The sequence below is a fragment of the Equus caballus genome, chromosome 7, assembly GCF_041296265.1.
Source record: "Equus caballus isolate H_3958 breed thoroughbred chromosome 7, TB-T2T, whole genome shotgun sequence".
Taxonomy (NCBI): domain Eukaryota; kingdom Metazoa; phylum Chordata; class Mammalia; order Perissodactyla; family Equidae; genus Equus; species Equus caballus.
Genome location: NC_091690.1, coordinates 49177800 through 49186678, shown reverse-complemented (window position 1 = coordinate 49186678; position 8879 = coordinate 49177800). Strand labels below are relative to the sequence as shown.

The window sequence follows — 8879 nt, the reverse complement described above, 5'->3', positions numbered from 1 at the left end:
TCTTTGCTTATGACTTCAAAAGGTCATGCAAGTGAGGCCATTGGTGAATTCAAATATGGAACCATAAAAGGGATGGATAATGGAGAATCTAGTTTCAAATATTGCTCACAGAGAGGACATCTCCAACTCCTTATTTTTTTGTCCTATCTCATGGCTCTCTTCTTAATTCAAGGCCTAGTCACCAAGTTTCAGTTAGAAGGAAGGACACTGAGGAAAGGGCCAAATATGAAAATAACAAGTCACATGAAATGATACTCTTTGATAAACACACCATAGAGAAAAATGTATTTCAACTGTTTAATGCCACGGAAAATGGAAAAAAGATCTACGACCCCAAACAAGGAGTTTCTCAGTAAGAAAAGGCAGAAGATACACAATGGAGTAGGGATATCCAGGAATTCTCACATGGCCAGTAGGAAAATCCTAACATATACCGAATTGTCATTTTTCAGTAGCCCCTTAACACAGAAATGAAACACTGTAAAAATATTAAATCTAACTGCACATTAGAAATACATTTCAATTCACCCATGAATCCAACAGGCTTAAAAATGGACAGAGAAAATATGATTGATTTAAGGAAAAATCACTACCCATTAATCTTATCTTCCATTGTTGAAAGATGACTTGAAGAATTTTCTCACCTCAATATTCATTTCTGAGGGGCTGGCCCCGTGGCCGAGTGGTTAAGTTCGCGTGCTCCGCTGCAGGCGGCCCAGTGTTTCATTGGTTCGAATCCTGGGCACGGACATGGCACTGCTCATCAGACCACGCTGAGGCAGCGTCCCACATGCTACAACTAGAAGGACCCACAATGAAGAATATACACCTATGTACCGGGGGGCTTTGGGGAGAAAAAGGAAATAATAAAATCTTAAAAAAAAAAAAATATTCATTTCTGAATGTAACTTGTAGAAATCCATAGTCCAAAGATGTACTTTAAGAAAGAAGCTTCATAAACCAATATATTTACAACTTTCATAACAACTCTTTCATGTTGAAAATTTTGCCAGAATATTATTCATGCATTTATTCCCACCAAGCTTTCCCAGTCACTAACATTGATATTTCTCATAGGTAGGATTTTTCATAGTTCAGTACGTGGGCCAATAGAAGTCTTTCCTACATTGTTTACATTCAAGAGGTTTTATCCAGTGAGTCCTTTCATGCCTTCAGAAAGAACTCAGATGACAGAAGGTTTTCCCACATTTCTTCACATTTATATGGTTTTCTTCCAGTGTGCACACTCACGTGTCTTCAAAAGTATGTGTGACAAATGAAGGATTTCCCTCATGCCTCACATTCACAAGGTTTCTCTCCAGTATTACTTCTTTCACGTACTTGAAAATAACTGGAACAAATGAAGGCTTTCCCACATATTTTACACTCATAGGGCTTCCAGTCTGAATTCTTTCATGTATTTCAAATAAACTGGGATAAATGAAAGCTTTCCATATTCTTTACGTTTATAAGGTGTATTTCCAGTATGCGTTTTCATGTATGATCAAATACCTGATGGATGACAAAAGGCTCTCCCACATTCTTTACATTCATGGGGTTTCTCCCCAGTAGGAGTTCTTTCAAGGTTTCAGAGAGAACTGGGAATACTGAAGGCTTTGTAGCACTTTTTACAATTCATAAAATTTCTCTCCTGTATGAGTTCTTTCATGCTTTTTAAAATAGTATCTGATGACTTTTCCACGTTTCCATTGATAGAGTTTCTCTGCAGAGTGGGCTCTTCCATGTATTTGAAGGGAACTGGAACAAGTGAAGCCTTTCCCAGATTCCATAGCTGTTTAAGGAGCACATGATAATATGTGTGTTATCATCTGTCTTTGAAGCGTTTTGAGCCACATTCTTTGTTTGTAGGTTTTTTGTCTATTATGATTTCTTTCATGTTTCTCAAAAAATTAGAGCTCACTGAAGGCATTTCCACATACCTTACACTTATGTGTCTTCTCTCGATATTTTTGAAACTCACATGGCTTGTGTCCAGTGTGACACCTGATGTGCCTATAAAGGGATGAATGATGTGTAAAGACTTTTGCACATGCACTGCTTCATTCATGTGGCTTCACTCCAGTAGTTTTCCTGTTCAAACTGAGACTTGGAATAAAGCTGAAGTTTTCTGCACATTGAACTTCCTCTTTACTTTCACAGAGTCTCACTACCATGTGACTTCTGTAAAAAATGAGGATCACATTATTGATGATTTCTTTATTAATGATTTTTTATCATATTTATTACGATTTATAGGAAAACTTTAGGTTTTCTGCCTTGACTGAATTCTCTGAAATTGAATATACTGAATGACTTCCCAGAGGAGTTTACCCTTGAACTACTTTACAAACATTGAATTTCTATGTCATATTTTAAAAAATACTTTTGGTGAAATGTTCCAAGAATAAATATATTTGAAACAGGGGTTGTTTTGTTTGCTGGTTTTTAAAATTTCTTAATACACTAGGATTCTCACATGAGACACTGCTCTCTACTGTGAGTGTGACTCACCTTAGGTTTCTACCCCGATTTCTGTACCGATCTTCAACATCATGATCTTCCCATTTTTTCCTAAAATTCAGACCCAGAATAATGATTCCAAAGTATTAGAAATTATAGAAAAGTTATTAGATTCTAGGTTCATGATGAGCTGTGACCATGCCCAGTTTATCCAACATCCTCCCTTTCCACATTCCATGTCTTGGAACAACATTGATGAACTAGAAACACTTGTTTTCTAATTGAAACAGTGAATGCAAATTGTCATTGTTACCCATTGAGGCCAGGTCATGACAGTTTCCTGCATAATACCTCCATGAAGTTTCTTCTGTGGAGAATCGAGGAAAGCCCACTCCTCCAGGGTGAAGTTCACAAGCAAATCCTCAATGGCCACTGAGTCCTAAAAAATGTCAAATATGTGTGCAGCAGGATGCATGAAACTGACAGCACTAGACATCTATTCACCATTTATAGGAAGGTTATGATGATTCTCTCATCTCCAAACATTTGTTCTATGACTTGATCATCAGAAACTTACTCTCTGTCCACACTTACTTTCTCATAAATTTAACACCATCATTAAAACATGAAAATTATTTACATACTTTTACTCTGATGACATTACATCTTATTTCTCTCTAATGTCAGGATCCAGAGCATGTTAGGAAATGACAGAAATGCTATGCAAATAAAAAATTATCATTTTTAAGACCATCGTTAATCTGTGAGAAACATTCTTTCATCTTCTTCCTCATTACTCACCATCTACAGCATTCCATGTGGCAGAGGGTTAAATCTACATGAGATTGTGAGAAGTAAAAACATAGTGAAGAACAGTAATCGTTTTATTCTATGCCCATCACCAAACATGAGAGTCCAGGAGGCCTGTGGAAATCAAGCTTTCATCAAAGGCAGCTCAGCATATCATCCTAAAGTACTCCAGGCCACTACAAGTAATCAAAAGCCACTGACCGAATACAAATATTTCAGTCAAGAAGCATTTTTAACATGTATAATATTTATCACAGACTCAGTTCTTTCTTTCTCTGTGTGATTTGATGGGTTTAGAAAGTTATTTGGAACTTAGAGCTCAGACATGAGGAAGAAGACTAAAACCCCTATACTCATGTGGCTCAGAACTCCTTACAGCCAAATTTTAGAACACACAGTGAGATAATAATGTGCCATAGGAACTTTTTCTGGTCAAATCTAAACAGTGTACCCTGGGCTTTGTTGTCTCTGAGGAACAGGTTCAGAGCTGCAGATTGCAAGGGAAGTCACTGAAGCACACAAAGGTTTGATGGTCAGTTAGTCAGGATTATAGAATACGTAAAATATTCAACAGTGCTTTCCTCCAGGAAAACCTAAAATCTCCTTTCTCGAACTTCCAGAGGAAGTGTTTCCTCACCAGCCACTCTAGATGATGCCCTGCCAACTTCTGATCCAGCACTTAAGGAACTAGAGATTGTCATTCTTGATCTCACAAGAAGAAAATGAACAAACGTGAAATGAACAACTCTTCTTAGAGCCATGAGAGCCTGGGGGTCATAGGGCAAACTGGTATCTTCAAAATTTGGAAAGAGAAAAGAAAGACAGCATTTTGAAATATGCTCCAAATATTCAGTTCTTAACAAGGCCTGTACTCAAAAAAAATCTATTTTACCAGAGTCTAATGCAAAGACAAGAAAGACAGAATGCAATATTTATGAAGCCTAGAACAACCTTCTCTAATGGTAGGTTCAAAATACACATAATGGGGATACATGAAGGAAAAGAGACAGAAAGAAAGAGAAGTAGTAACTAATTATCACTGAAATTTTCTAAAATTAATAATAGATGACACCTGTACATCAAGGAAGCTAGAAACAAGTAAACACAAAAAACAATAAAAATGTGCCCCCATGTATGTCATCTTTAAATGAGAGAAAAGTCTAGGGCAAAGTGAATACAATGAAAGAAACTGGAGGGGAAAACAGACCTCAAGTATAGAAAAACAAAGATTAGAATTAAAATTAGACTTCTTTTTGGAAACCATGGCATCCAGAACAGAGTGGAGTAAAAGATTTAAAATTTTTAAATTATAAACACTCTCCCCTAGAATTCTGTGTCAAGCAAAATTATCATTCAAATAAGAGTTTTCTGAGACAAAAATGGAGGGAATTTGTCTTTAGTACCCATATCGTGAAGAAAACATTCAAAAATCCATCAGAAAGAATGTAATGATAAAGGTGCAGGATTAGAAAATGAATAAATGAAGGTAAAATATCTTTGGTATTTCTTATCATAATTAATATAACATATGACACTTAAAAAACAATATTAGCAGCAATGTATTTGGTAATGATAAACTTATGTATAATTGAAATAAATGATGTCAGGAAGGGAGTGGCCTTCTGTTTATTAAATACTTTTTAAAAATGTAACCAAGGTGTCAGGACCTCATACTATGTGTAGGGTAGTGGCCCATCCATTGTTTGTGAGCCCCTTTATTCGATGTATGTGTGTCCTGAATGTCAAATGAATGTCCACAAAGGAGAATGTGGTTAATGTAACATCACACCTGGGCCCCTGGTGCAAGGTAGATGCAGTTCAGGTTTTGCCCACACAGACTGTGCAGTGGCAATGGTGCTGAGGTTCCCCGAGGGTAACCAGGGACAGGCACACCTTGGAGATACTGTGGGTTGGGTTCCAGACCACCACATAAAGCAAATGTTGCAATAAAGCAAGTCACTCAAATTTTTGGGTTTCTCAGTGCAAACGAAAGTTATGTTTAGGGGCTACAGCATCAGGAAAGACTAAAGATTAGATGGTAAGAAGAAAAAATAGAAGCCATGTTTCAAAGACCTGTATGACAGGTTCCTCATCAGTGTGTAAGACATGAGTCTTTAGCAGCTAGCAGCTTGATTCTCGGAGGATCTAGGGATCCTGTGCAGTCAATTGGATGAGTAGGTGAGGACCCTGTCCTGAGACAGGTGGAAGGAAAAGGCCCAGTGACAATATCTTCTCTAGGAACAAATGAGGTGAGGTGAGGAGGAGAGAGTGAAGCACAGCAAATGGGTGATGTCAGTCAAGACAACACGGCACAGAACTTCAGTATCCGGCCAGGCCTTGGAGACATGGCAGATGTGAAAAAGGGTCTCAAACTGACATGGAAGGAAAAGTAGACTGGTGAATACAAGGATAAGAGTAATGTGAGGTGACAAGCAACAACAACCAGAGCTGATAACATTCTATTTCTGAGAGACCAGACAAAAGAGAAGGCACGGAGTGGACGATCTTCTTTGGCCTTTGTTTGCTACAGTCTCATATGCAAATCATGTGTAGGCTTTACAGATTCTAAGGACAAGAATTAAAATACTCTTGTACATAAAAAAGTTATATTTACATAATCCTCTAGTCTATTAACTGTGCAATAACATTATCTCTAAAAAAACCCCATATATTCCTTAATTAAAAAGTGCTTTATTGGAGGTGGGTGGAGCAAAATGGCGGGGTGAGCTGACCCGGGATTCTCTCCGGTCCAAAATACAACAAAAGATTGGAAAAACTGAATTTCAGAGAATAAATCTAATGCCAACACGTTAGAGACCTACAATACCAAGAAGGCAGAGATCATAAACCTTACTTATGGCCCTGGAGGCGCTGGAACAGTAGGAGAGAACATCACTCCCTCCCCTAGAGTCTGCGATCGCTGCTGCGCGGGTTGGGAAGGAGCTGGGGAGGGGCTGCGTGACCAGGGATCATCCAGGACTCCTGCTGCTGGTTCAGTGGAAACTCGCTGATGGGGGGAAAGCTTCTGTCAGCGGGGACCCCATAAACCCAGGGCCACGGGAGACCAGAGAACAGAACTGATCTGAATCCAGATCGGCACGCGAGAATAGCAGCCCCTCCCTCCCAGGCAAAGCCACTGGGCGCAGCCATCTTGCCCAAAGGCGGAGAGCTCATAACACGTGGCTCTTGACACCCATCTAGTGGCCACAGGCTGTAACTGCAACCGAATTCTACCACCATGTGAAAAAACCACTCCTCTACCATCCAGCAATTTATAAAAGCCCCAGACCAGAAGGAAAAGAATAAAAACATAGAATTAAGTCCTGAGGACTTGGAATTAGGTAAACTAAGTGATAATGAGTTCAGAGCAGCTATAATCAAAAAACTCAATGAGGTAGAGAGAAAGATAGAGAAACAAGCCAAGTTCTGGAGTTACTTCACAAAAGAGATTGAAATCATAAAGAAGAATCAAACAGAATTACTAGAGGTGAAAAACACAATGGACCAGATAAAACAGAATACGGATTCCCTGAATGCCCGTGTAGACACCATAGAAGAGCAAATTAACATAATTGAAGATAGACAGGCTGAATGGCTCCAGACAGAGGAAGAAAGAGAACTAAGAATTTAAAAAAAGGAGGAAAATCTCCAAGACATAGTGGATTCAATGAGGAGTAACAACATAAGGATCATAGGAATTCCTGAGAACGTGGAAAAGGAAAATGGAGCAGGAATTGTCCTTAACGAAATTATTGAAGAGACCTTCCCAAATCTAGGGATTGACGGAGAAATGTGTGTAGAGGACCCTTTCAGATCTCCTAGACTTGTCAATGTAAAAAGACCTACTGCAAGGCACATAGTAGTAAAATTGGCAAGAAGGAAAGATAAGGAAAGAATCCTCAGGGAAGTAAGAAAAAAGAAGAGAATAACCTATAAAGGAGCCCCTATCAGACTGTCAGCGGATTTCTCTACAGAAACCCTACAAGCTAGGAGAGAATGGAGTGACATATTCAAAGCTTTAAAAGATGAAAATCTTCAGCCAAGAATACTCTATCCAGCAAGAATTTCCTTCAGATATGAGGGAGAAATTAAATCTTTTTCAGACATACGAAAGTTAAGAGAATTTGTAACTAAAAGCCCTCCACTACAAGAAATCCTCAGGAAGGCTCTCATACCTGAAAAAAGAAAAAAGGGAGAAAGGGGTCACAATCCACAGACTTGGGAGACCGATGGATAGAGCCAGAACAGGATAGCAAATATTCAACTATAGCATTAGAGTAAAGGTAAGGAAACTACCAAAGCAAGGACGATCTTAGCACTCTAACTACAAATTCATAACACGAGTTGGAATAAGAAATGAAAATAATTATTTAGGAGGGGAAGACCAAAGGGTCTAAATCAGTATTGGTCAAGTAAGTAAGAGACCACCAGAGAATAGACTATATTATACACGAGATTCTAAATACAAACTTCAAGGTAGACACTAAAATAAAGTACAGAACAGAGTCACAAATCATAGATAAGGAAAAATCTAAGAAACCCAGCATAAGAAATTGCAGTATTAAATGGGTAGTGTAAAGCACACAGGAAAAGAAACACAGGAAAACAAGATAATGAGCGACAGATTGACAGCATTAAGTCCACATGCATCAATAATCACTCTCAATGTGAACGGATTGAACTCTTCAATAAAAAGACACAGAGTGGCAAAATGGATTAAAGAACAAGATCCAACAATTTGTTGCCTCCAAGAAACACACCTCAGCCCCAAGGACAAACACAGGCTCAGGGTGAACGGGTGGAGGACAATACTTCAAGCTAATAGCAAGGAAAAAAAGGCAGGTGTTGCAATTCTTATATCAGACCAAGCGGATTTCAAAATAAGACAGGTAAAGAGAGACACAGAGGGACAATATATAATGATCAAAGGGACACTTCATCAAGAAGAAATAACGCTTATAAATATCTATGCACCCAATACAGGAGCACCAAGATTCATAAAGCAACTATTAACAGACCTAAAGGAAGATGTTAAAAACAACACAATAATAGTAGGGGACCTCAACACTCCACTCACATCAATGGACAGATCATCCAGACAGAAAATCAACAAGGAAATAGTGGAGCTGAATGAAAAACTAAAACAATTGGACTTAATAGACATATATAGATCACTTCACCCTAAAAGAGCTGAATACACATTCTTCTCAAGTGCACATGGAACATTCTCTAGGATAGACCATATGTTGGGAAACAAGGCAAGCCTCTATAAATTTAAAAAAATTGAAATAATAGCAAGCATCTTCTCCAATCATAGTGCTATAAGGCTAGAAATTAATTACAAGAAAAAAGCTGAGAAAGGCACAAAGATGTGGAGACTAAACAACACATTACTGAACAAGCAATGGATCATTGAAGAAATTAAAGAGGAAATCAAAAAATACCTGGAAACAAATGAAAATGATAGCATGCCATACCAACTCATATAGGATACAGCAAAAGCTGTATTAAGAGGAAAATTCATCGCAATACAGGCACATCTTAACAAACAAGAAAAATCCCAAAGAAGCAATCTTAAACTACACCTAACTGAACTAGAGAAAAAAGAA

The 8879-nt window shown here is 38.2% G+C and overlaps 1 protein-coding gene and 1 pseudogene across 2 annotated transcripts in view; one reads left to right on the top strand and one right to left on the bottom strand.

Moving 5' to 3' along the window:
- Positions 1-283: 283 nt before the first annotated feature.
- The window catches only part of LOC102149528 (zinc finger protein 709-like), a 47619-nt gene continuing 39023 nt past the window's right edge, over positions 284-8879 (bottom strand). For both annotated transcript variants that reach the window (XR_011440945.1, XR_011440946.1), the window contains 3 exons: positions 2812-2899; positions 2512-2571; positions 284-2181 (listed from right to left, as the gene is read on the bottom strand). The gene's annotated coding sequence lies outside the window, so the exon portion shown is untranslated. The remainder of the gene's footprint in view (positions 2182-2511; positions 2572-2811; positions 2900-8879) is intronic.
- Positions 5236-6001, top strand: LOC138925142 (single-stranded DNA-binding protein, mitochondrial pseudogene; annotated as a pseudogene).